At 41.6% G+C, this 5,869-nt stretch overlaps 1 pseudogene; it reads left to right on the top strand.

Moving 5' to 3' along the window:
- The first annotated feature begins 231 nt into the window (after positions 1 to 231).
- On the top strand, positions 232 to 5,637 carry LOC139081200 (centromere protein V-like protein 3; annotated as a pseudogene).
- Positions 5,638 to 5,869: the final 232 nt, after the last annotated feature.

Here is a 5,869-nt window from a genome sequence, read left to right as displayed (position 1 = left end):
ATTGGCAACAGTTGTTAGCTCAGGTGCCAACCTTTAAAAAAGAATTAAAAAAAATTAAAAATAAAGGATATGGGAGGGTGTGCACAGTTTATATGCAAATACTACACCATTTTATATAAGGGGCATGAGCACCCAGGGATTTTGGTATCCACAGGGGTTCTGGAACCAATCCTCCAAGGATACTGAGGGACTACTGTATACACACATGTATTTTCTTGTTTTTTAGCTGAGAGGGCCTAGAAGCCACTTCCTCCAAGAAGCAATGAGGACACCTGGCACACAGATATTGGTTTTTAATACCATTTCCTAATAAAAGGAAACAGTGTTCCTTGGAGAACTAGCTGATTCTACAAGCCTGGAAATATCCAAGATGAGGCTGGAACATATGCAACATGGAAATGTGTAAGATGAGCTAGAAAACAAAGATTTATTCAAAAAGAAACCCCATATAATGGGAGCATATATCAAAGGGACCTAAAAGACAACTGAACCAAAACTGGAACAATTTAAGAAACAAAAGAAATTTTAAAAATTGGTTTTGGGGCCGGCCCGGTGGCGCAGTGGTTAAGTTCGCACGTTCCGCTTCTTGGTGGCCCAGGGTTTGCCGGTTTGGACCCTGGGTGCAGACATAGCACCACTTGGCAAAAGCCATGCTGTGGTAGGCATCCCGTGTATTAAGTAGAGGAAGATGGGCATGGATGTTAGCTCAGGGCCAATCTTCCTCAGCAAAAAGAGGAGGGTTGGCAGTAGTTAGCTCAGGGCTAATCTTCCTCAAAAAAAAAAATTGGTTTATAACTCAAATATTTAAAAAAATGAGACCATTGTGAAATAAACAAACAAAGAAATGAATAAATAAATAGGGGAGCATAGATAGAGGATCCATGCAGAATAATTCCAAATAATTTACATAATGCTCTGCCTTCATGAAAAGGATGCATAACTCTCCACCAGTTAAGTGTGGTCTGTTCTTAATGACTTTCTTCCAAAAAGCAAAGTGTGGAACAGGGTAAAAAGAGTAACTTTACATTGGAGAAATCTGACAAACACTATTTCAGCCAGGTGATTAAGTTCTGCTTGAAGAATCAAAAATTATGTTGATATTATGTACTCTTGATAGGATTTGATGAAAATAGCATTTTACCTCTGTGGTTTTTCTCCCATAACTCACAACACCGGTCTAATCATGAGAAAAACATCCGATGAATCCCAATAGAAGGATATTCTATAAAATGTCTTCCCAATCCTCTAAACTGGCAAGGTCATCTGAAACAAGGAAAGTCTGAGAAACTATCACAGCCAAGAGGAGCCTAAAGTACATCTAAATGTAATACAGTAGGCTAGATGGGATCCTGGAACATAAAAAGGACATTAGATAAAAGTTAATAAAATCTGAATAAAGTACTCACTTTAGCTTCTTCTGTCTCTCAGGTCCACCAGCAAGGAATAATTGAGACCCTAATGGCACCAGGCAAACCGAGCTGACAAAATTAGCACCACAAAGGCTCTGAAAACACATTTTCTTAGGAACCAGAGCTTCAGAAAGGAGGCTACTATCTGCATGCTAAATCTAAACAGGGTGGCTACCTTCTAAAATAAAATATTTAAATAGGCTCTAGAGACTCCTAACATAATAGCCAAAGTGTCCAGGATACAATAGAAAATAACTCATCATAGCAAGAACCAGGAAAATCACAACTTGAATGAGAAAAGATAATCAAGTAGCACCAACATAGAGATGAATCAGATGTTGCAATTATCTGACAAATATTTTAGAGCAACCATCATAAAAATGCTTCAATAAGCAATTATAAATTTATTGAACCCAATGCAAAAATGGAAATCTCAGAGAGAAATAGAAGTTATAAAAAACAAAAGGAAACTATGGAATTGAAAAAAAGAACAGCAACAGAAATTTTGAAACATTGCTGGATGGGCTCAAAAGTAGAGTGAAGATTACAGAAGTTAGCATTATTGTACTTGATCAATAGAATTTGCCAAATCTGAGAGAGAGGGAGGTAATAGACTGAAAAGAAAAAAATGAACAGATCCTTCCTCAGGATATTTTAGGACAATAACAAAAGTTTCAAAATTCCACATGGTCAGAGTCTCAGAAAAAAGAGAGTGCAGCTGAAAAACTTTAAGAAATGATGGCTTAAAATGTCAAAAACTTGGTGAAAAATATAAACCTAGAGAATCTAGAAAATGAGTGAACCACATATATGACAAACCCAAATAAATCTACACCAAGACACATCATAGTCAATCTTTTATAACTAAAGACAAAAATTTTGAAAGCAGTGAGACCAAAATGACACATTGATTATAGGGGAACAGCATTTTAGTGACCATAAACTTCTCATTTGACTAAGGGGGCCATTAGGAAGTGTCATGACATTTAAGTGTTTAAAAAAAGTACTGTCAATCATGAACTTTGTATCCAGCAATACTATCTCTAGTGAATGAAGGAGAAATCAAGACATTCTCAGGCAAAGGAAAGCAAAAAGAATTGGTAGCTAGCAGATCTATGCTGAAAGCAAAGTTAAAGCAGGTGCTTAAAACAGAAAAGAAATGATCAAAGGAGGACTCTGGGAGCACCAGAAAGGAATAAAGTGTAGTAGAAAGAAAACACATGTGGGACATACAATAGGCTATCCTTTTCCTCACGAGTTGTAGAAATCAGATTACATGATTAAAACAAAAATCATAAAACCATCTGATAATCCAGGTGATTTTGTTTAAAAGTGGGAAAGGCAAAGGGACCTAAAAAAGTGAGGTTTCCAAACTTCAATCAAAGTGATGAAACTTGCTACTAGTAGACTGTGACAAATCACATGTGTATACTGTAAATCCCAGAGCAACCGATGAGAAAATTTTACAAAGCAAAACACTCAGAAACACTAGACAAAAATCAAGACGGAACCCTGTAGTGGTCAAAGTAAGGCACAGAAAGGCAAGAGAGGAGGAACAGTTGTATGAGATACAGAGGAAAGAAAAGAAAACAAATAATAAATTGGCAGACATAAACACTAGCATATCAGTAATTACCGTAACGTAAACTGACTAAATACATCAATTAAAAGGCAGATATTGGCATTGTCAGTATGACACATGACCTAATCAGAAAATGTTTATATGAAAATCATTTCAATTTTAATGATATAGGTAAATCAAATGTAAAAAGGATAGAAAACGTCATATCATGCAGACATAAATTAAAAGCAGGTGTGTTTGTCAGGTTTCTCTGCTGTGAAGTTCCCTTCCCCCCTTTCCCTACCGTAACCTTTGGGAGGAACGACCATGGGCAGTCCACATTTAGAGTGGGGAGTTATGCTCCACTTTCTTGAGGGCAGAGTATTTATCTAAACTATTTGGAATTCTTGTGCACAGATTTCTTTTCTCCATTTATTAATTTATTCAGTCATTATTTCTATCAGTATGGACTCATGGATATTTATTTTATACTCTGAGTTATAATCCAGTACTACCTTGTTTTGTTGCTCAAATTTCTACTTTGGCCATTAAAAAAAAGCAGGAGTAACTATATTAATTACATAAAGTAGATTTCATCACGAAGACAATTAGTAGAGATCGAAACAAAACATTACATAATAAAAGAATCAATCCTCCGGGAGGAGTCTCTCCTGATTCCTCCTATCTACCCCTCCTATTGGTGTGTATGGGTCTTTCTCTACGTTTCAGAGCCCTCTGTTCTTACCCCTGTCGGAGCAAACGCCACGCTATTTTGGTGGTTATATTTTTCTATAACTGACTCCAACAGATTGGAAAGCCTGATCTATCTCCACATCCTCAAGAGTCCGGAATAGTACCTAGTGCCCAGCAGGCGCTCAGTAAATACTTGCCTTATGACTGAAATTCAGGCAAGTAAAGGCTGTTTTGATAGGGTCAAGGGAAGGGGCTCTTTACGCCGCGTTCGACAAGTGGCCAACCTGGCTGATGCAATGAGGCTGCTGCTCGGTGACTTACTAGGAAACGAAGGACGGTGGGCACACGCTTGGAAGGCTGCAGGCGCCACGGCCAGAGTGAAGAGCAGCGCGAATGCTCAACTGCGGGGGTGAAAGAGGGCTGGGGATCTTGCCGCCGCCTGTGCAGCCATCGCGGTCGTGGGCGCGCAGCGGTGCCCACCTGTCCAAGGCTAGGTGGGGAGCCACGCGGCAGCGAGGAAGCCGGCGGCGGCCGAGAGGGATCCGGCAAGGCTGAGGCGGAAGCGCTGGTGGCGGCGGTCTCCGAGAGGCGAGCTCGGAAGATCCGCTGCCCTCCCCGAAGCCGCTGGCGCCCGCCCTGTCCCCCAAGGAGATGGACCTGGGCGCGCAGCGGGAGCGCTGGGAGACGTTCAGGAAGCCGCGGAGCCTCAGCTGCGAGGGGAGCGCTGCGTTCCTGCTGGACACCCTCGAGTACCCAGGCCCCGTGCGCTACATCGGGGGCTGCCAGTGCGGCGCGGTTCAATTTGAGCCCGGGCCCCTGCACACCTGTGAGTTCTGGCTCGCAGCTGCAGGCTGTGCAGGAAGCAGCAGCACCGACACTTCTCTTCCTGGCCTAGCGCTTCACGCTCCTCCTGGGCGCCGAGAGCATCGTCACGGATCCACCCCGCACGCACCCGCCCGGCGCTGCACAGCTTCTGCGGCAGGGGTGGGGTGCAGAGTTTCCACGCAGCTGCCTCTGACCCCGGGGTTTACCGCGTTGCCCCATACTGCCTGGACGCGCGCACCGTGCGCAGTGGTGGTCATCGAGGAGGTCGACGGTGGCGATTGGCTGGGGGGAGGTGGGGGAGGGCGGTGCCCACGAAGGAGCACAAGGCCGTCCAGAATGCGTCCACCGAGTGAGCCCCTGCCTCTCCTACCGAAGAGGAGTAAGGACTGGGGCTGCAACACGCCTGAAACGTGCCCAGGGCGCCCCTTGAGGGACGGAGCCACCTCAGTGCTTGTAACAGAATTATTGTATGAAAGAGGTCTGTTTTTAGACTGGTGAACCTGTGATGTCGCTCCAAGCTTCTATCCCTTTCCTTTAAGTGTTTTTCAACAGACTTGCTTCTAATTAAAAAAAAACTGAGCACGCATTTGTGTGTGTAGAAGGATGATCTTCCAATCCAATAAGCAAGTAGTCTCTACTTTTTCAAGTGTTTTACGTCACTCACTTTGATTATTCTGCATACAGTTCTTACAAATCATTTGCAGATTATTCATATATACTGTACGGTTTTGGTGCTATTGCGAACAGGATTGTTTCTAACAGTTGCATCAGGTATGTAGGACCACTACATCCAAACAGTTTTGTAAACCTTTACTAGCACACTTTCTGTTGATCAACTTTGTGTGTGTGTATTTTAGGTAGACACTTTCGCTACTTAGCGATATGCATTATTTTCAGACACATTGTTTATTTAATATATTTTTACATAATATGTTTAAGATTCAGTAGTGTTACATACCTCATTGTGCTTAGTTTTCAAATTATGTTGACATTTTTCTTGGCTTTGTTTTAAAAATTGTCTCTGGGTAGGAGAATGGGGAGACAGAAGAACGAGAAAGATGTCTGTGCACTGTATGCCCTCTGATGTTTTGAAATTCATATCTGGTACATGTGTAAAGTATTCAGAAGTAAATAATAAGTAGAAAAGTATGTGTTTCTATGTTGTATATTAAAAATAAGCATTAATTTATCTGTAATTTCTTGATACCTGAGATTTTTATCAAACAATAGGTGGTGGGTGTCTTTTCCTGTCAAACGGTATGTATTAGCATCATCATTTAATGACTTCATAGAATTAAAAATGTGGATCTTCCATAATGTATTTAACCAACCTCTTCTAATAGATGTTTATCTTTTTTCCACCTTTTCACTATAATAATAA

This window comes from Equus przewalskii, chromosome X, assembly GCF_037783145.1.
Source record: "Equus przewalskii isolate Varuska chromosome X, EquPr2, whole genome shotgun sequence".
NCBI lineage: Eukaryota > Metazoa > Chordata > Mammalia > Perissodactyla > Equidae > Equus > Equus przewalskii.
This window is presented reverse-complemented; position numbering and strand designations above follow the sequence as displayed.